The sequence below is a fragment of the Panthera onca genome, chromosome B1 (genome assembly GCF_046562875.1).
Source record: "Panthera onca isolate mPanOnc1 chromosome B1, mPanOnc1 haplotype 2, whole genome shotgun sequence".
Classification (NCBI taxonomy): domain Eukaryota; kingdom Metazoa; phylum Chordata; class Mammalia; order Carnivora; family Felidae; genus Panthera; species Panthera onca.
In genome coordinates, this window is record NC_138342.1 from 155178617 (window position 1) to 155200569 (window position 21953).

Sequence of the window (21953 nt, forward strand, 5' to 3'; positions counted from 1 at the left end):
CTTTAAGTACCACAATGCACAATTAGTTTCAAATTTGGGTAGAGGGCTTGCCAGGGGCCTATTCATGTAAGGGGTTCCTGAAGCTTAAGGTTCATTGGCTTCACAGAAAGTCCACTTGGCCGCCAGCTGGTAAGTGGTGGAAATGGAATTCAAACCCAGCTTTATCTGCCTCTAAAGACACAAAATAGGAATTTTCTTTCCCTAAAGATAAGCATAGAAAACCAGGGATGTGAAAATACTGCTAGAAATGTAAGCCTAGCTGGGTTATCTCCACACTTGACACCCACCCCCGTCCCCAAGAAGGAACCTGAGAGTAGGAACATAATTCCTGTATCCTCTCACTGGAAATTTGTGACAGGGGACTGGAGAGAGCTTTGGTGTCAAAGCTGAGTTTGAATTCTGGCCCCATGGCTTCCTAGTTCTGAGATCTGGGAAAGTTACTTACCATCTCTGGGTGTTACTGGAGCAGCAGGACCCACACCCCACCAGACTGGGAGGATTAAATAAGCTATCACTGATGAAAGTGCCTGGTCTTACAGCAGGCACACAAACTCTGTTAATCTCCCACTCCTTCCTCTGCTCCCACACAGATATGTGTATTTGGAGACTAAATAAATACACACAAGCTAGTTGGTAGAGTTTCCTTCATGTGTGGGTAAATTAAGTAAATGCACATATATGGCAAGCAACTGTCTACAAAAGATGCAAATCAGACCAAGTTGGCAGATGCTTGCCTGGTGTCTTGTCTTGGTTCAGTGCCTAGCTCAGGGCCTACTTTCAGGGGTTCCCCGTTATCCACAGACTAAGGTCAAAACTCCTTACGCTGGTATCTGAAATTTTCCTAAATCTGGCCTCACCTTAACCTACCATTTTCTCCCACTATGATCCAACCCAAACCTCTCTTCTAACCCAACTGGTTTCCTCAACCTTTAAATATCTACCGTGGCCTCAGTGGAAAGCCACTTCCCCCACCAGGAATTCTCTCTCTCTTCTACTGTCCTGAATCCCACCAATCCTTCAGGACCAGTTCTGTCTCTTGCAGTATTTTCTGACGGATCCCAGCCCTTGGGGACGCTAGTCCTGTCAACTCCTACCTTTCTGCCCATTTGCACCATGCCTCATATCTTAACCACACACTGCCTTACTTTGTTCTACAGCTTTTAGGGAGTTTGTTTTTCCTTCCAATTGCACTGTAAGTTCAATGCAGTGTCATGGAAATAACATCAGACTGAAGCAGAGACTTGGCTTCTGTTGGCAACTTGCTGTATAACCCCAGGCAAACAGCTTCCTTTAACTCAGAAGTGAGGGGGTTGGATAGGCAAACTCTGAGATTCCTTTCCTAAAATCAGGGCCCTCTCCACAGGGCCCAGCTCCATGACATGTATATATAATTTCACTCGAAAAACACTCAAACATTTGTTGATCACTGATTGCCAAAACACTGGCTAAAGGATAAATAAAGGGGAACACAATACAGGGCTTGCTCTTAAGGAACTCACAAGGGAGGACTAGATACACATAGTCACTTGTAGAATTTACTGAATGAGGGTCAGAAGCGAAAAGGTCAGGAACTGGTTGATTATCTGTCTGACATTCTGCCTGGTGGTTGCCTTTGTCTCCTCTCTGCACTGTTGGGCTCCGTGGCTGACAGCGCCAGCCCCTCCCATGCTCACCTCACGAATGCAGAGCTCAGAAGCTCCCTACTTCTGTCCTCACTATGCCACACATCCTGTTCCCCTCAGCTTACAAGTCAGCTGTGCAGCTCTCAACTTGGGGATGCCCCAGTCAACGTGGCTACCCTGCCCTCTGCCCTTCCATAACTGTCTGCTGGAACCTGAAGGCAGTCCTCTAAAGCTGGGCCTGACCTAATAGATTAAAATCTGGCTGCAATATAGAGTGGGAGGCTTCAGGGAAGAGGAAGAACATAGAGCATCAGGAAGAACACTAAGAAAACCAGCATAGTGGACAGCCCAGAGTTATTTCTTTGATGAGTTTGTTATATGCCAAATGCTTTCCTGAACACTATACCTATATTAACTCCTTTAAACCTCACAACATTATTCTCGATTTATGAATGAGGAACCCGAGGCCGAGAGACGTCAAATAACTGCCCAGATAGCTAGTAGGTAGAGAAGCTAGAACTGGAATTCAGGCTGCCTGGCTGCACAGTCCGCTGTCCCAACCTCTAGATATAAAACCGCCTCTTCTGCAGTACCCGGTAAAAGCTTTCTTTTCTGTCAACTACGATTATTTCCTGGAGCTACCCTGAGACAGACAGAAGGTAACAGGCAGATACATTTTCCCTGGTGTGTGGTGGGATCTGGAAGGTGCAAACTGGGTAATCAAGACTGGAGTTACCGGTTTCAGGGTAGTCAGTCTGACTCTGAATTGCAGGAAAGGATCAGGCTACAAAGAAGGCCCTGGCAATAGGAGGTCTGAGCTCCGGTCTTAGTTCCAATCTAGAAAATATTTCCACCTTGCTGAACCTCAAGTTTCCCCCAACTTAAAAGTGACAGAAAGGGAAGGGAGTTGCACCAGGTGAGCTCCCCGGCCCCTTCAACAATCCGGTTACGGAGTTGGTAATGGAGAAGTGTGGGAAGAAGACCGTACAATATAAGGTCTGTGTGTGCAGAAAGACGTCTCTATGGGTGGAGGCAGGAAGGCGGTGTGTTTATGCAGCGGGGGTTGGGGGTGGGGGTGTGATTTTACAGGGTCTGTGGACCCCAGGCAAGAAACTTAAGGAAAGAGGCTTTGCCGGGTAGGGACTTGGGGGAAGAGTTGAGGGCGAGCCCCTAAGCCGCGCTGCGCGCGGAGGGTGCATGAGGAGGCGCCGTAACAGTGGCAAAGTCAACGGGAGGCCTAGCGCAGCGCTCGCCGGGCGAGGAGCCAGAGCAGGGCCCCGGCCGGGCCAGAGGAGGGGCGGGGCGGGCGGGCCGACCGAGGCCTACGCGAGCTCCGGGGCGAGAGCTAGGCGAGGCCCGCGCCCACCCTCCCCCGGGCCACCTCCGCCGGCGTCTCAGCCGGCGCAGGCTCCGCCCACAGCACGTGTCACGTGTGCGCCACGCACCCTCCCTCGGCGCGGGCCGGGGGCGCTCGGGCGGGCCGCGGGGTCCCGAGGGAGGAAGCTCCGGGGGCGGACCAGGGACTGGGCACGGGGCCGAACACTGGGCACAGGGCCGGGACACGGCCAGAGCCGGCGGACGCCGCCAAGGGGAAGGCGGGCGACTTGGAAGGCGCGGGGCGGGGCCTGTCGTGAGGGGCGGGGCCTGTTGCTGGGGCTGGCGCAGGAAACGAGGAGAAGGGGCCAGTCCTACTGGCTGCCTGTTTGGGCTGCTTGTTTACTCCTGGCGGGGGAGCTTTAACCCGAAGGGCGGGAGAGAGAGAGGGAAAACGCGGAGCCGGATTTTCGAGCGTCTGGAGCAGGAGTGGGCGGAAGGAGGGGACTGCCGCGAAGGTGCCAAGGCCGCTGCGTTCCTGGAAGGGTCCAGCAGCAGACATTCTGTAGTTTTTGTTTTTGTTTTTTGGCGTGTTTTTAAAATTTCCTAGTCTGTCTTGTGCTCCCTTCTTCTCCCGCCTCCACTCTTCTCTTCTCTTCTCTCTCTCTCTCTCTCTCTCTCTCACACACACACACACACACACACACACACACACACACACACACGTTAGGGATCGGTGCTTGGCCCTGAAATTCCATAACCCTAGAGTGGACTCCCCAGAGGAGAGGGCTGTGCCTACGTGCTCATAGGGATCCCTGCCTTATGATGTGCGTGCCTGCGTGCGTGTTGTCCCTGAGTGAGTCTCTGACACTTTTCTTAATCCAGGAAATGATTCAATTGCAGTATCGTCATATATTTTGCGTGTCTGCGTGTGGGTACAGTTACACAAATAAGTTAATTTTAGTCTGTATTCGAAGCATTCCAGCTCCTTCAGCTTCGTTTTCCAATTTGTGTGGTAGATGAAAGAGCTTTTCGTAAAATGTGAAGTGCTCCATAAATGTACTCGCATAAAAATAGAGGAGTGGGGGCCGGCGCTGTTGCATTGCCTTCTTCAACTCAGTTTTTCATTATCTGAAAATTCAGTTGGTACCAGCACAGAGATACTGTAACATATAATTTAATATTGTACTGGCAACTTCCATATAACCATTTCATACGTGAAGAGTTGAGGCTCAAAAAGGCGAAGTGGCTTGTCAACAATCACACATCCCAATCACAAAGAGCACAGGGACACAAATCCTTTCACTCCCAAACGGTGTCCTAACCCTCCATCCATTCGTGTAGTGGACATATGTCATTTTCTCTGTCCAGCATTCATTCTTTTGGGACATCAGTCCTCTCCCTTTCCTGTGGTTTTGTGTAGGCTCAAAACTACAGTATCCCATTCCTCTGGCAACAGTGGACCAAAGGGTGGGCATTTCAACTAAGCAGAATCAATTAGAGTCTTTCCCTGGAATTAGTATATGAATACCAAGAGAGGGATTTTGTGTTCTGCTGGTATTGCTAAATTGGGGTGTCATAGTTGGTAACTGCCAGCAACAGTCTTCCCAAGTGTATGACAGAAGCTCTTTTTTTGGGGGGTGGGGGAACTCTTTTGAAGTAGGAAAGACTGGGACTAATAAGGGGCAAAAAGAAATGAGAGGTTTAGAGGACAAACCCTGACAACTTTGTTTTAACCTGGGGCCTAGCTGTGTCCGTGGCCAGTACAAACTCCTGGATTTCCCAGTTAAGTGAGCCAACAAATTCATTTTTTTGCTTAAGCTAGCATGAATTGAGTTCCTGTCACTTGTCTCCAAAGAGAGGCCTGTCTAATAAGTTTGGCACAGTATTATTTATTTATCCCTCAGAAAATAATGGAAGTTGGGTGCTTGCCACAACTATCACTTCTTAAGTATTCTAGTTCCCATGAGTCATACCAAGTGTGAGTTCCATGGATGTGGGTAGGCAGAAGAAAATAGAATTCTTCCTCAATATTATTGTATGATAAACAGGACACAATTCAACAAACCCAAATTAGAAGTTGGACAGATAACATTTAACTTTGGTGTATTGTGACGGCCTGAAGCATGAAGAGGGTAAGACTGAGATTTTTGAGATGAGATTATTAGAAGGTTTTCAGTGCGATGGTAAATAAAGAGGGACTGATAACAACTGCAGTTGGAACAACGTGAGGGTTAAGAGTGCCCACCCCCATCTCCCACCCAATGCCTCTGGAAGTCAAAAATCCATGCAGAAGTTTTGACTTTCTGAAAACTAATGCCTAGCAAGCCTTACTGGTAATACAAACAGTTGATTAACACATATTTTGTATGTTATATGTGTTATGTAGTGGATTCTTACAATAAAGTAAGCTAGAGAAAGGAAAATGTTATTAAGAATATCATAAGGGGTGGGGGGCTCTCTTAACCCTCACGTTGTTCTGAGTCAACTGCAGTCCGACTCTTGATTTCTGCTCAGGTCATGATCTCCTGGTTTTTTGAGTTCGAGTCCCTTGTCGGGCTCTGTGCTGACGGTGTAGAGCCTGCTTAGGATTCTCTCTCTCTCCCTCTCTCTCTCTCTCTCTGCCTCTCTATTTCTCTCAAAAATAAATAAATTTTAAAAAAGAAACTTTTAAAAAAAGAAAACTTTAAAAAACTTAAAAAAAGAAAATCACAAGGAAGAGAAAATACATTTATGATACTGTATGTGTCTTTATTTTTTAAAAAATCTGCTCATCAGTGGACCCACGCAGTTTCAAACTGTGTTGTTCAAGGGTCAACTGTATGCTATTGGCTAAAGGATAGAAAGGTGAGCAGTCAGTTTTAAAGAAGTAATGAGGACAGGGCATTGAACTGCAAGGAGCAGGGGCATTTGGAATCACAGACACAGAAGGAGTCCCTGACAGATCATTCTTCTTCCTCCTGAATGATTCTGGTGATGGACAGCTAGCTAGGTCACCAAGCAAAAGGTGGTCAATGGTCCAAGGAGAGCAGCGAAGAATGGTCCTTCACATCCTTTGTCTGCTGTTCTAAGGGTCTGGGGATAAAACTGTAGAGGCCCTGTGTGTGTTCCTTGGGAACTCAGCAGGGAGACTGGATCTGGTCTGATACTGCTGTCATGAGAAGGAAAAAAAATTAAAATTTAAATGTATACAATACCAGTCCCTTGCCATTCCTTGACTTCCAGAGGAAGGATTCTTGGCTGGCTCACTCACCTGCTAGGTCTTTGACAAAATTAAGAGACAGAAGTCAGGAGTAGGCTTATTTCTCCACTTGAGGAGGGAGGAAAGAGGGAGAAGGGGTAGTAAGGAAGCAAAGAGAACAAGGTTGAAGACAGTGGAAGAGAGGAGGAGGGGAGAGAAACAGCTGTTGGTGGGAGGTGGGGGGCAGAAATTCAAAAAGAGGATTCCCGGGAGCTTTGTTGGGTGTGGTGAGATAAAATCCTTCCTTGGATTCCTCCTAAAGAGAATCTCAACAAAAACTCACATTATTTTCAAGGCATTTTTGAATTGAATTTGCTTTTCTCCTGGCTCTGTCACCCAGACCTCGCAGGTCTGCCATCAGCATTTTGAAACTCCTCCAGCTAACTGAAGGTGCTATCACATCTCACCTCCTGCACCTTTTCCCAACACATGGAAGAAACCAGAGTGACAATAATAACTTCCATTTATCAAGTGGTGGGTTAGCATACTGGCAATGGTGCCAGTGGAAGCTGAAGTACATGATAGTAATGATTTTCCAGCCATTTTGACTCTTAGTATTCATGTCAAAGAAGCCTGGCAGATTATTGGCTAGTGCATTTCAAAGATTCTCTTGATTAGTTTAGATCAGGAGGTAAACCATGAGGGAAGAGTAAAAATGTCCAAGAAATAACAACCTAGAATGGTCTGGGAGTGGATGGAAATCTGGTTTTCGTATATGGCAGATCTTCACTCCCATGGCTGGGTGCTAAATGGCTGAAAACCCAGTTGCTAGCCATTTCTCTTGCCCTCAGGAATCATTGCAAGCTTGTTGGGGGAACCTGAGAGGCAATCAATTATACTGTCAGAAGGAGCTGGTTGAGATTTGGTGATTCAACAGTTTATGAGAAGATTATGAGATTGGTCATGTCTGAAACCGGGATGAGAAAATCAGAGTGCTCCCAGGTGGATAATATAAAAAGGTAATTGAACAGGATTTTACTAATTCACATGATTTGTACTCCAATGTATTATAAGGATTATTGACCCAGGATATGGCCTAAAGCTAGCTGAATTGTAGGTTAAGAAAATCTGTGTGGAACTGGATATGTTATCAAGGTAAGATTATGGGTAAGTGTTTGATTGACTTTCTCCAGAAGACTAAAGATCAGGAGTCCCATTCTTTTCATCTAAATTAATTTAGGCTGGTCTGTGCAAAGAGAAGCTTTTGTGACTAAATGATTTGAACTTGGAAAAATTAAATTTGAAGGAGAATCTAAGTTTCAGACATTGCTATTTGTACTGAAACACAAAAGGGAATTAGATGATGTGTGTCAATCCCTTTTTGCTTCTAGCATCTTACAAATTGGTCTTGTGCAGTGGAATATCCCCCTGGATGGTGATGGAGGCTAGCCTATGATAGATGTAAGAAATTGTGCTAACTGCAAATACAATGAAATGTTTGGTACACATAGGGAACAGTCCCTGATGTTCGATTCATAAGAGCCAGAAATTGTCATAAAATAATTGGCAGCGTTTAAAATGCCTTTAGAAACACGCTTTTGTCTGATTGGCTTATGGGTTTACGGAGTTTTAGAAAAATCTTTTTATTTTGTTTGTCAAAAAGTCATCCAGTTGATCAGCCCCAAATCCTGGGCAGTGGTTAGCTGGCCCAACACTGGTGTGGCCCTGTGGAGATTTTAAGTATTTCCTGGTGTTGATGGTGCTGCCATCCGACGGTTTAGAGAGTGGGTGCAAATCATCCTGTGCCCATTGTGTTTAGCTTGTCAAGAAGTATGGTACTCTTGCACACTTGGAGTTAAACAGGGTTTGAAACATTCTTTTTTTTTTTTAATGTTTATTTTTTGAGAGAGAAAGAGAGAAAGAGGGTGAACAGGAGAGGGACAGGGAGAGGGGGACAGAGGATCTGAAGCAGGCTCTGTGCTGACAGCGGACAGCCTGATGTGGGGCTGGTAGGACTCCCAGGGCTTGAACTCGGGAGCCATGAGATAATGACCTGAGGAGAAGTCTGACGCTGAACCGAGTCACCCAGGTGCCACTGGGCCCTTCTTGACATCTGGGTGGTCTGGGTTGTGGCAGGCATACCTGCCTTGGCAGGAGTTTGGTCCTATAGAAGAATAAGGAAGAATGGCAGAATGCTTATGTGAGGCTAGTGAACAAAATGGAATATATTTGAGGGGATGAAGTTTAACAGCTTGACAAAAATGAAACTCTGGTAACTTTACTAGGCCAGCAGCCCCTTCTGCCATTACAGGGAAAGTAGGAAAGCTTTAAGGGCAGAGTTACATGACCAAAACAGGGGACAGAAAAGTTAATTATTACTGTTGATTGGAACCCAAGAAAATAAAATAAAGGATGGCCTGGGTGGGCATTCACAGTGTATACTTTTCTGGCAATTCTGTGCTTCTGACTGGTTGTCCTGCCTTTGCCTGATCTCTCCTCTCTCTCTTTTGATAGCCCCCAATCTATTTTTTGAGTAACATTTGTAATCTAGGGGCCGAGGTGACTTCAGGCTCCCTGCAACCCCAAGCATAACCCAGTCCTCTTTAATTTCACAGTCTAATGTTTCTTGTCCTTTCCCACCTTATTTAATGTTGCTTATCTCTTAAATAGCTCGGTGTTATCTCTCCAATGGGTGGGAAAAGCTGGCTACATCAGCCCATTTTAAGGACTTTCTATGAGAAGATTATTATCACAGAGGTTATAATGTGGAAACCTTGTAGAGAAGGACTCTGTTAGTATTTAGTATTTAATAGTATTTGTTGAGTTGAGCTGAATTGGTATTTTCACCACGTGGTATTTTCCTGTACCTGGTATGTTTCAGAGTGAAATCCATGTCTAGATAGTCTTAAGCCTGTGCAAAAATTATTTCCTCGGACTTGCACTCCTCTGGTCTCAGTTACTAGCACCTCCCCCGGGGCACAGTGTAGGATGAAGCTGGAGTTGGTCCACCCTCAAAATGGTCCTGTTCTGGATTTTATCTTTCTGCTCTGACCAGCGAGATAAACATACTTTTAATCCCCATTTTTAATGCACTCACTAGAAAGCAGACAGGGTTGTTCCAGAATGGATTTCCTGTGTCATAGAAATCACAGAAGCATAAAAGGAAAAACCAGATGTGCGCAGAGAGCCTGCCTGGGCTTACACATTCTTTCATACCCAGAGTCATAGGGCTTTATGGTCCATGTTCCCAAAGCCAGCTCATTTTTTCCTCTTTCGATTATGTACTGTTGTCCATATTCACAGAGTTTTAGAGCTGGGAGGAAGCAGGCACGGATCTGGGTGTTTATGCAGTGGGGTGTATCTGTGGGTATCTTAACACATGTGAGGACTTGTTTGCTTGAAAGCATGGCTGTGCTGAGCCAAGCAATCTATTCCAAGGATACCCTTAAGCTTTGAACAACCTACTTGCAACCTATCAATCCTTTCTCTTTAATGAAATGCAAAGCCCACCTTCTCCAGGAAAGCCTTACAGATTGAGCAGATCAGAGAGAAGACACCATTTGCCCCAGGCATACTTGAATACTCCTTTCTCTTGAGAGTTTCGGAGTCTTGTGCCTTTTAGAATGCAAAAGCTTAAAATAAGTGCTGGGCCTGTTTTGTCCAGTAGGATATATTGTGCTTTTTCTCAACCAAAAAAAAAGCAAAAAGTATGTTGCAAATGCAGACTTAGTGGTATTATCCTTTTCACTTGAAACTGTAGCCTGGTTTGAGGCTGTGTTTAGAGCTGTGTGGCATCTCTGATAACTCAAGTCCTGAGTGTAAGTGGATGAGAGACAGGTGGCAAGCAATTGGGCAGCTGGGACCTTGATGCCCTAGTGTAGGAGAGCTAAATTCTGGAGGGATTATTTGGGACTAAAGCGGTGGATAGGGACCCAGTACAGGGGTAATGTTCTGGCGGTCTAACCAGACCCTTGATTCGTGATTATTTCTTGAATGCGTATTCTATGCCGGACACTATTCTAGAAGCTGGGGATACAGCAGGAAATAAAAAATAGTTTCTGTTATCCTTGAACCTATAGTTGAGTGGATGGAGACAGGCTGGCAGGTGATGATAAGTGCTAAGAAGAAAACTAAAGCAAAGCCAAGGGATGGTTAGGTGGTGCTATTTTAGATAGATTAGCAAGAGAATGTCTTTCTCAAAAGGATGCCTTTGAGCAGAGACCTGAATCAAGAGATGGAGAAGTCATGTGGGAATCTGGAGGAAGAGCATTCCAACTTAAAGGAACAGCCTTGGAAAGGCTGAGTTGGGTTGGCCAACCCAGCCTTTGGAACTGGGTCTGAGAATAGCAAGGGAGCCAAAGTGGCTGGCACTGGGTGAACCAGGGAAGTGTGGTGGGCAGTCAGAGAGTTGACTGGGGCAAGACTAGGTAGGACCTTCTGGTGAGGGAGGTGGGAAGCCACTGAAGGTTTTGAGCAGAATAGTGATATGAACTGACTTAGGTTTTAAAAGGATCATTCTGACTGCCATGTTGTTGAATATGGAGGCAACAGAAAAAGCAGGGAGACCAGTTAGGAACCTCTTATGGAAGTCCAGGTCAGAGAGGCAGTGGTCTGGGTAGGAAAGTCATGGAAAAGTAGTGGAAATCACCCCCCCCCCCACCCCCATTTCCGCTACTTTCCCACTACTTCATAGATAGAACCAACAGGATTTTCTGGTGGATTGGACATGGATTATGAGAAAAAGTAAGGAGTTAAGGATGACTCCAAGTTTTTGTTTGTCTGTTTCCTGAGCAACTACAAAAATGGAATTGGCATTTACTGAGAGGCAGAGAAGCAGAATTCTGGAGGGAAATCAGAAGTCTGGTTTTGGACATGGTACATTTGAGATGTGATTGGACACCCAAGTGGAGATGTCAAATAGGGAGTTGATTGGTGACAAGAATCTGGAGCTCAGGGGGCCAGGGTAGGTATAAAATCAGGCTCTGGTGGAAGTGGAACCTGAGGACTCAGTTCATTCCATAGGCCTCATCCTGTTCTAAATAAATGGTTAGAAAGTCTTCACCAGCCCTGGAATCTAACTGAGCATCTGAGACATATTTTGAACCAGGGATTGCCCAGATCATGGATGAAATAGCTCTATCAGTCCCCCAGTCCAACTAGCAATTCATTGTTAATCAATGTTTATCAAGTGCCTAGTACCTGCTGGCACTGTACCAAATGTTGGGTATTCAGTGGAGAATAAGAGACGTTCCTCGTCCTCATAAAATGTTTAGTCTTATAGGGGATTAGGACAAGAGAGAGAAGCTCTCAAGACAGTGCAGTGGGGTAAGTATGGGGTACTATTAGACACAAGGGAGAGAGGCACGTAATCCAGTCTTGGAGGCTAGAGAATGTGCTATGGAAGCCAGCCGACTCCTGAAGAATGAGTAGGGATAGTTAGGTAAAGAGGTGAGAGAGAGGGCTGGAGAGTGTTCTAGGCAGAGAAAAGAGCATGTATCAAGTAAAGAAAAAGTCTGTTCAGGCAAAGGACAAAAATTCCATTTAGCATGTCTGGAGTGCAGTGTGAAGGGGGTTGAAACAGAAGGGCAGGTAGTAGCTGGAGAATTAATTAGGAGTCACACCACGAAGGATCTAAATGAGCTTTGCCAGGACTTTATTATAAAGCTATGGGAAGAAAGCCTTTGAGGAGTTGCAAGGCAGAGGGAAGAGGCCATAGTAAAGAGTGAATTGGAGGGAGGCAAGGCTGGAAGCAGTTACATCAGGGGTTTGGGGATAGTGGCAATCTCAGACTCATATTGCCCTAAAAATCACCTATAAATATACCCATATGATATGAGGCAGAGCCTGGGCTGCTTTGCTTAACCTTAGCTAATGGGAGATGCTTTCCAAGAAGATAATTACTGTGATGGAAAAGAGATACAAGATGCTTGCATTGTAATGGGGGGCTAGGGTATGGGAGGAAGCAAGGTGGAGGGAGAGCCTCCAGGAAGGGCAAGCTCTAGTCGCTGGCTGGCGGTGGGGGGAGCCAAGATTGCAAAGCAACAAGTTAAAGTCTTTCTACAGTTTGCTTTGTGTAATGTGTGTGCTATTCGGTGCGTCTTTAGGACAGGGCCTGGATTCTGTGTGAAGAGGCTGAGTGCTGGGTGTGTGTTTGGTACTGGATGTTTGTGATGGGAAGTTCTCTCTGAGTCTCTGTTAATGTGCAAAACTCTGGAATGCAAACTGTACAAGTACATACCTGCAGTGGAAAGGGGTATGCGTGCAGTACATGCTGTGAGAGAGCACAGGCCTTTTTCTGGCCTGTGTTCACAAGACAGTCTCAAACAGCATAAACTACGGGTTCTGTTCAAACTTAGAGACCCTTTTGGTTCACTTTGCACCCAGCGGGAACTCACTTATTTGTCAAATGAATGATTGTTCCTGTTTTATTAAAGTTCAATCGTTTGGGGGGGAGGATTTATAGGTTTGGTTACAAGCAGGAACTAGATGTTTTAAGAAAAATAAACTGACAGCCCAGCACCAACATCCATTTACAAAATCTGGCAGTTTACGTACTGTAATGGAGTTTATATACTAGTTGGAGTCCTACCTTGTGTAAAAAGCTTTCACTATTTCATTTTGTTCGACAAACATTTACTGAATACCTCAGCCACGTAGGCAGCACCGGGCTGTTGCTGCCGGAACTCATTTCCCTCTCCTCTGAGCCACCTTAGTCTGGGTGCTGCAATTAAAGCTTAATTATATGCTATCTTGTATTGTTCCTTAATTGTTGCATGTGCATGAATCCACTTCAACTAGGCTGTCTGTTCCTTGGGGGCAGGGACTATATTGCAAACTTCAGGAATAGGCGAGGAACTTAGCAAAGGTGAATATACAGTCAATAAACACCCGCTGTTTGAGAAAAAAGGGAAAAAACATGAACCTATTTGTAAACTGTAGTACTACATAACATATACGATACCTTAATAAGGGAACATAACATTATTGTAATTAACGAAAATATTCTTGTAATAATAAAATGTAAAATTCGAATCTGCGTTTTCCTGGTAAAGAAAGGTTTTGTGCATTAATAGAATTGCTATGATCCTCACAGTGGCTTCATTCTGGTTCTTTTTAATGCAAAACAAGAATGTTTCCTTGAGGATGAGAGTCGAAAGGTACAATCAGTCTTTGGTGAACTATTGGATAGCAGTATTATCCGAAGCAGGATTTCTCAACAGTGGCACTATTGACATTTGACACCAGGTAATTCTTTGTTGTGTGGGGCTGTCCTGTGTGTTGCAGGATGTTTAGCAGCATCATTGGCCTATACAAATTAGATGCTGGTAGCACTCCCCTCCTCCTACTGCCCCCCACCCCCACCTCAGTTGTGTGCAGACATTGCTACCATCTCCTGAGGGCAAAATCACCCCCAGTTGAGAACACATGTCCTATAGGAATTTTGTTCTATTTAGATATTTTTCTAATGTAACAAATGGTGGGAGAAAGGGGATGGGAAACGATATTTATTGCCTATTTGATAGGAGCTAGGCACTATACCTATGTTTTCTATTTCATTTTACAGGTAGAGAAGCTGAGGTTCAGAGACATAAAAATCTGCTGAAGATCATAAAGATAAAGCAGGAAAGTCAGGATTGCAAACCAGTCTTGTCTGACTGCAAAGTTTAGTCCTTTCCAGCACACACCCCACTGACTCTCTGCAAGAAAAACAGCATACCTCAAGTTGAAGAAGTGCAACAAGTATGTTCAAAAATATTTAAAACTTTTTGGGGGAGGGAAATTATTGCTTCTATTCCTTAAACTTACTTGAATGTAACTGTATATTGCCCATACCTATCGACACAGGGGCCCCTCACTACCGTTGTAACTCTGGTCTTATCTCTGAAAAACATAGAGCAACACAATGGAATAGCTTCAATTCTCCTTGTTACAAATTATACAAAAGCCAGAGCCTAACGGTGCCAAAAGCAACTGGTGTCGTTTACATAAGGGCTCGAGAGCTAATAGTTAACTTTCTCTCATTTAATTCCAGAAAGAGTCAATACCGCCTTACTTTACAACTACAAACGGGTAAAATCGAGTAAAATGTCATAAAATGGAGAAGAAAACATTAACCCAAAAGGAAAATGGAAAGGTTGGCTCCGACGCTCCCTCCCTCTCACGCTTTCGTTTGCGCTCCGGGCGGGTGCCGGCTGCGCGGCCTCGGACTCTATCGCCCCCGCCAAGCTCCCGTCCTTGGCGCCTCGAGCTTTCTGGCTTCCTTTCCCGCCCTGGGGCGAGCTCGGCCTCTAGCGGAGAAGCCCGTCCCGGAGCCAGGCCTGGAAAAACAACAGCAAGAAACTTTGGCTCGGTTTGCGGTTCAGTGAAACAAGGCAAACACTCAAGTTTGGTTCGGGGCTGCAGCCGCCGGTTCCGATTTTGGGGTGGGGGTGGGGGGAGGTGTCACAACTCGGTCAGGTTCAAGTGCGCATGTGCGCGTGGAGTCGCTCGGGCACTTATTGAGCGCCCACTGTCTACAAGCCGCCGGGGGTGTGTATCCCCGGCGCGCGGTGGGTGTGCGGGGAGGGCGCGTGCGCGCGTGGCCGGCGGGGGCGCGCGGGCCGCGTGCGCGCGCGCGGCGCCTGTGGCTGGGGAGGGGGGCGGGCGGGGGGGTGTGTCCCCGAGGCTCGCTCTTTCGCTCGCTGGCTGGCGCGCTCCTCCGCTCCCTTCCCGGGCGGGGAATCCGGGCCGGGTTGTGGCCGCGGCCGCGTACGTGAGCGCAGTGTCCCGGAGAGGGAGGGCAGGCCGGCCAGGTGGGCGCGAACGGAGCCTCGGCGGGCGGGCGGCCGGAGAGGAGCGGGGCGGTGGGCCGCGCCGGGTGGGCGGGCTGGGGCCGCGGCAGCTGCAGCCCCGAGCCAAGCCGAGCTGTCCGAGCGGGAGCTGCCCGGCCCGCGCTGCTGCTCGTGGCGGGGCGAGGTGAGCTGCGCGGGGACCTCGCGGCGCTGCAGCCCGGGGACTGGGGCGGCCCGGGAACTTCCCACGCTCCGCGCGCCCGCGGGGGCCGGGCCGGCGGCCTGGGGGCCCGGGAGGCGGGCGCCGCCGGGGCAGCGGCCGGTCGGGGCGCGGGGGCGCTGCGGCAGTGCCAGTGCCCGCGCTGGCCGGGTGGGGGGTGGCCGCCCGCTCTCCCGTGCGCCGCCTTGTTTATCTCGCCCGCCGCGGGCGCTCGCAGAGGAACCCCCTCCCCAACTTTGAGCGGTTGTCCGGAGTCGCCTCTTCGACGGAGACTGAACTGCCCCCTCCCTGACCCTTTCCGGCTGGGCCGCCAGCCCAACCCTCCCGGCGCCTCGCGCGTTCCTGCCCACTCCACCGAGCGAGCGAGCGGGCGAGTGCCGGGCTGCGGGACGCGCGGCGCGACACACCCTCCACCTCGGGGGTTGCCCCCTTCCCTTTCTGGCCCCTTTTGTCCACCCCCACTTCCTTACATGCGGTTTAATCTTGCCTCTCCTCACCGGTGTCTCCTGGCCCTCCTTGGAACTGGCACTGTGGGCAAGTGGGGTGCTCGGGTGGGGGCCTGGGCTGGGAGTTTGTCATGTGCAAACAATTTCAAAGGCAGATTTTTCTTCCCTGTCTTGGAGTTCAGGGCTCAGCGCCTTCACTTTAGGAATGACTCAGAAATCTAAAGAAGCCCACCTGCCAGGCGGTGGGGGTGCCACCGCCTCCTTGATATCAGGCAGTCCTAGGCAGTTTTCGGGAGCTTTGGAACATTTCCACCAGGCAGGCGTTTTCATGATGTCAGGCCGCCAGGCGCAGGGTTACGTACAGGCCACCACTATCTTCTTTACACTCCTCGTTCTAGAAAAGTGTCTCTGGTGCAGTTTGCCTGAAAGTGAGTGATCAACAGGTATCGCAGGCTTTTGTGACGCCCTCCTAAGGTGTTGTGTAAACAGAGGTTCCAGGTCTCAAGGAACTTGAAACACAGGGGAACATGGGAATTAAGTTAAACTCTACAGGCACTTTTGAGGGGCTGCTGTGTTCTCAGCACTATGCCAGGCTCTCAGGGAACGATGATAAGAGGCACACAAGAAATCTAAGGCCTCAGAAATCCCATTGGTGGAAGTGATTTGAGAGCTCCAGTTCAAATTAATGTGCTATGGCTGCCTGAGGCACTGTAAATGCTGGGGGTGGGAGGAGGAATATGGAAGGAAAGGTTACAGTTGGGGGATGGATTTATGGTACTAAGTCATGAAGTAAGTCAGCACTTGGAGAATAACTCGCTGGCCAAGGCCCAAAGGCAAGAGAGGGAGAAACTACAGGTGCCAGAGGTAGCAGAGGTACTGCCAGAGGAGAATAGGTCTGAACAGTTATCTCAGTGAGGGAGGATACAAAAGATACAGGAGATGATTCCGTCCAGGACTTAGTCTCAGGGAGGAGACAGAAACACTTAAGCACGTGAAATAAGACCTCAAGATAAGGCACAATTAACTGTCGAAATGCAAGGTATAGGAGAGGTGCTGCTGGAGCTCAGAGAAGAGTGTTATGGGCAGGAATCGCCAGGACTTTATTCCTGGAGGATGAGACCCTTGAGATGGGTCATGAGGTGTGATTGAACATGGCTTTCCTGAGAGACAGGAGGTGGGCTTGGCCAGACCAGGGAACGTTTCCTGAGCAGGAGATAAAGATGGAGAGGAACAATGGTTAGGATTGTGAAAGTCCTAGAAAGCCAGGCTGGGGAATTGCACTTTACCCTGTGTGTGCTGGGGAGACATTAAAGGATTTTGAGCCAGAGAGTGACGTAACAGGAAGGTATTTGGAAAGGTTTTTTAAAAGTAATGTTAGGAGACAAATCGGTAGACTGTTATAGTTGTGGAGTGCTCAGAATTTGGACTGGGATAACTGAAAATGGAAAAGAGGGTGGATTTTAGAAGCATTACTGTTGAAATAATCTGTTGACAGGGGCAGGGTGAAGGAAGGAGATGAATGGAAATTAATTCTTTGTGGAAATTGATTACACGCCAGGGCCTTGGAACTGCTGTCGTTGGTAACTCGAGAAATCGGAAATGTGTATTTTGGAGAGAAGCAATTGACACTCAGGCTGCAGAGATTTCCTGTATTTGCCAAGACATCCAAACATAGGTGTCCTGCAAGCCACTGAAGCTCTGGGACTGGTGGGAAACCAGGCTGCCCGAGCTGGGGGAAAGAAGACCCTCAGAGTGGGGCATCGGCTTGGTCATAGCAGTAGAGGATGCTAGTGAGTGGGACTGAGAGTCTGAACTGGAAGACTGAGCTGTATTGCCATTCCTGTGACATTGTCAGGTACTGAACCTGAAGTTGGCAAAGCAAGTTGGGATTGGAGACTTGACGAAGAATGGAATTTGCTAAACACATAAATTGCTGGGCTTTGAAACAAGTTAAATTTTGCTCTCCACCGAGACCCTTAGGCTAGTAGTCCTGGTGTCCCTTCATAGGTGTGTGTGTGTGGGGGGGGGTGGGGGTTGGGGTGGGGAAGCAACAAGATGGGGGAGCAGCAAGGTGACAAGGAGCAAGGAGGAAATTTGGGGCCCAGGGATACTGCCTTTCCCAGGGCCAGGTCTGTCCTAACCTGTGCCATTACCAGTTCCCGAGGAACGTGCAGTGGGAAGCTAGCTGGTGCCGGGTTTTTCCTGAGCTCTGAATTCTGCTTTCTTGTTGCAAGGATGACTTAGGGTGATTTGCTGAACAAATTCCCCAAGCCTCAACTTGCAACATCTGAGGGCTGGTGAGTTTGAAGGATGATTGCAAAAAGTTGCAGAATGGAGTGGAGAATAGAATAGCAGTTCCTTAGCCTCTGTATTTCTCTGAAATGCAAGATCAGTGAACTAGCAGGGGAAGCTGACTTGGGTGGGCAGAGGCGTCCATTGGATATTTTTTCTTTATAGGTAATATATAGGTATAGGTCAAAAAAATTTCACAGAGCAGTGGTTGAGCTAATTTACTCTTTAAGAATAGGGTGTTTTGACTGTGACCTACATTAAGAAATAAAAATTACGTCATGACCTAGGTACACTAAATCATGTATGTAAGAATCTTAATTTAAGTTCACAAAGCACTACCTTCTTTTGTGTGGTGCAATCTCCTTTGGTACTTTTATTCTTTTATTTTTCATTTAAAAATGCTTTTTGTCTCCCATTAAGGTGACTTAACTGCTCTGTAGTGGATGTAACCCATGGTTTGAAAACCGGTTAAAGAGAGTTTTCCAATCTAGTAAGTATTTATTAAGCTGCTCAGGTGCAGGGCTCCCCTTACTGGTGCCGTAAGTGGAAGCAAGCATGAGGAAGAGATTGAACATTTACAGGCTAGTTGGAGAGATAAGATATACCTGTGATTAAGAAGCAAGGCAAGATGATTAAATGCCAGAGTGAAAAGTAAGTACCTGTAGGGTTCATAGGAGGGGGTGAGCATCTTGTGCTGGAGTGGCTTGGGAAAACTTTTGGGAATAGTGAAGGGAGTCTGGGATGAACTCTTTGGGGTGTCTTATGGTGCCGCATAGGTAGGAGGGTGTGTAACACAGACAGAGGCTTGGAGTTAGGATGTGCACAGTATATGTAAGAGTGAATCAAAGGGTTCTTGTTAGAGAGTGGGGGGAAACCAGTCTAGAAAGGTGGGTTACGATCAAAGTTAGGGGTTGTAAGCCAGCCTACAGAAGTGTTATAATTTTCAGTACACAAAGGTTTTGAAAAATTGGGAACAACCCAGAAAACCTCCAGGTTTGGGACTCTATAAAGAAGCAGATCAGGCAGTGAGCAGTGGCTGCCTCCTGTGCACGGGAGATGGGCCCTGTGGTCCCCAGTTGTCACTGTCCCCAGACTCCCTGTCACATCGTGTGGCCGCTTGACACTCCCTGTTTAGTCTTGCAGGACTTTGGGTTTGCGACCTGATCTTTCAAGAGGCTTAAATGCCAACCTGGGGGAATTTGGGATGGCTGTGCAGGCTCCGGGTGGCCACTGGCGGATTTGGGTGGGAGTCTGACATGATGGAATCTGAGAGATTTGTGTGCAAGTGATTTGTTTTAGGCAAGTCAACAGTACTTTCTGAGTTGCTGCTGGCTAAGACTTTGGAATCTTTTTCTGATGATTGGAATGGTGCTAATTAGGGAAGGCTTTGGGCTGTATTCTCTTATTGTGAGGCCCGTTTCTAGTGACCCCAAGATCTCTCAGACACTCCCCATTGTCTGCTTCTGGCTGGCATGATTAGATGGTGGCTCCTGGTATGTATGTTCTGAGAATGCTGTTGGGGTAATAATTTGGTGTGATGTGAGTCATGATTGTCAAATGCCATACGACATTAGATTAGATCTTTGGTCATGTGATTCAGTAATAAAGGAACAGCAAAGAGAGGGGCTGTTTCACTTCTTATTTCCTTACTCCTAGGATTACCCCAGGGGGTAGGCCTCTAGGATCCAGAGATTCATAAGCCAGTATTCAAAATGACCACAGAATTATTGGCTCAAACTCACGTGTTTGTGCAAAACGACTCCTGAAAACTAGGCTTATTTTGGGACGAGCTGAAGTGAGTAAATTCAGGTCTCTGTGGTCTAGAGACAGTTTGGTTTACCCTGGAAGTCCATAGCCACCAGTGATTCAGAACATTTCCCCAGGTAAGCTACAGGTGAGAGGGACCAAACAGTAGTCACCCTGCTTTATACAGGTTGCACAATCTGATGACTTAAAATTTTGCTGTTGTAACATTAACAGAAGTCAAAACTGAAGTGCTCTTTGCTGAAAAATGTGTATTAAGGACATGGCTTTAGGACATGAGGATAACCAGAAGTCAGCCTAATGGTATCAAACTGAACCCATTTCCTGTCTTACGTGGTGGTTTGGTTACTAGAACAGAGGAATGAGGCAGTAGCTGTGGTGCACTGTGACTTTGGTAAGGTATTTAACAGTTTCTTGAGATATGATGGTCTGTATTAAATAAGTCGTAGAATGTGCTGGTTGGTGTTATTAATTTGACAGTTGTATGCAAAATCTGTTAATTAGTGGCACTGAGTCAGCCTGGAAGGGGGTCTGAAAATGAGTGTCACAGGGTTCTATTCTTGGCCTTGAGCTGTTAACATTTTTTCCAGTGTTGCAGATGGCAATACAAGAAGGTGCGTTTGTCAACTTTGTTGATGGCGCAGAGGTGGGACAGATTGCTTATTTAGTAGATGAATCAAGGTTCACTATCATTCAGAATGAAGGCCCAAATTAAAAAAGAAATGCAGTAAGGGGTAAATGTAAAGTCTGATGTCGTTTTTAAAATTTGAATTGTAATTTATCGAGATGTTCATACGTTCTGGTAAGTTAGTTCTACTTCTAGAGGTACAGCTAAGACCATATCCAAAATGTAGATGATGTTTTATGCACAGAGATTATTCAGAGGTTTTTTTTTTTTTTTTTTAACTGGAGTGAAAAATTAGAAACAGCCTAAATATTCAGTGGTATGAGTGGGCTGGAAGTCATCTATAAGTGATTCTGATGGATATGTCTTTATAATGGAATATTATGAAGCCATTAAAAATAACGTTTAGGAATAGCTGTAAAATAACATGCACAAATGTTTCTGCTAAAAGCTAAGGTGCATCTATAATATGATTTCAAATCTTAAAGAAACAAAGTGTATAGAAAATGGCTGGAAATGGGGCACCTGGGTGGCTCAGTCCATTAAGTGTCTGACTTTGGCTCAGGTCATGATGTCATGGTTTGTGAGTTCGAGCCCCGTGTTAGGCTATGTGCTGACAGCTCGGAGCCTGGCTCCTGCTTCAGATTCCGTGTCTCCCTCTCTCGCTGCCCCTCCCTCCCTCACTCTCTCTGTCTCTCAAAAATAAATAAACATAAAAAAAAAAAAAGAAAATGGCTGGAAGTAAATATATTAGTAATTCTGATACCAAAATACTAACACTGGATAGATGGATGGAGTTAACGGACTTATTTTTACATTTTACATTTATTATTTATATACTCTATAACATGTATTTATAACATAGTGGGGAGAAAACACTGCTATATATTTTTAAATGTATTTTCTAGAGTAGTTTTGGGCTTACAGCAAAACTGAGAAGGTACAGAGATTTCCCATTTGCCTGGGACGCATGCATAGCCTCCCCCACTATCAGTTTCCCACCAGAGTTGTACAACTGTTGCAATTGATGAACCTACATTGACCCATCTAATCACCCAAAGACCATAGTTTACATTAGGGTTTACTCTTGTACATTCTAGGAGTTTGGACAAATGTATAATGCCATGTATCCACCATTATTACAGTATCATACAGAGAGAGTACTTTTACTGCCCTAAAATCCTCTGTGCTTTGCCTATTTACCCGTCCCTCCCCCCAACCCTTGGCAACCACTTTTACTTTTTCCTGTGGGCAGTTTAGCTTTTTCCAGAATGCTGTATAGTTGGAATCATACAGCATGTAGTCTTTTCAGATTGGCTTATTTGGCTCAGTAATATGCAATTAAACTTTCTCTCTATCTTTTGATAGTTTGATAGCTCATTCCTTTTTAGCACTGAAGAGTATTCCATTGTCTGGATGTACCACCGTTTGTTTATCCATTCCTCTACTGAAGGGCATCTTGGCTGCTTCCAAGTTTTAACACTTTTTAGGAATAAAGCTGCTGTAAACATCTGCAGCTGTGTAGGTTTTTGTGTGGACATAGTTTTCAACTCCTGTGGACAAATGCCAAGAGGTGTGATTGCTAGATCGTATGATAAGAGTATGCTTAATTTTGTAAGGGACTGCCAAACTGTTTTCCAAAGTGGCTGTACCATTTTACGTCCCCCCCCCCCCCCCCCCCCAGCAGTGAATGAGAGTTCCTGCTATTCCACATCCTC

The 21953-nt window shown here is 46.5% G+C and overlaps 1 protein-coding gene and 2 long non-coding RNA genes across 4 annotated transcripts in view; 2 read left to right on the plus strand and 1 right to left on the minus strand.

Annotated features, from left to right (window-relative positions):
• Positions 1 to 6971: 6971 nt before the first annotated feature.
• LOC132693217 (uncharacterized) lies at positions 6972 to 13855 on the plus strand. Its single transcript, XR_009616661.3, has 3 exons — positions 6972 to 7136; positions 13246 to 13362; positions 13682 to 13855. It is a non-coding gene; the product is annotated as an uncharacterized LOC132693217 (long non-coding RNA).
• Positions 13856 to 14124: 269 nt separating this feature from the next.
• On the minus strand, positions 14125 to 15874 carry LOC132692936 (uncharacterized). Its single transcript, XR_013555071.1, has 2 exons — positions 15787 to 15874; positions 14125 to 14435 (listed from the first exon to the last, which is right to left on the minus strand). It is a non-coding gene; the product is annotated as an uncharacterized LOC132692936 (long non-coding RNA).
• Positions 14788 to 21953, plus strand: part of ZNF395 (zinc finger protein 395) — a 44742-nt gene continuing 37576 nt past the window's right edge. The window contains exon 1 of one of the 2 annotated variants that reach the window (XM_060653676.3): positions 14788 to 14909. The gene's annotated coding sequence lies outside the window, so the exon portion shown is untranslated. The other variant, XM_060653675.3, reaches the window with a different exon arrangement.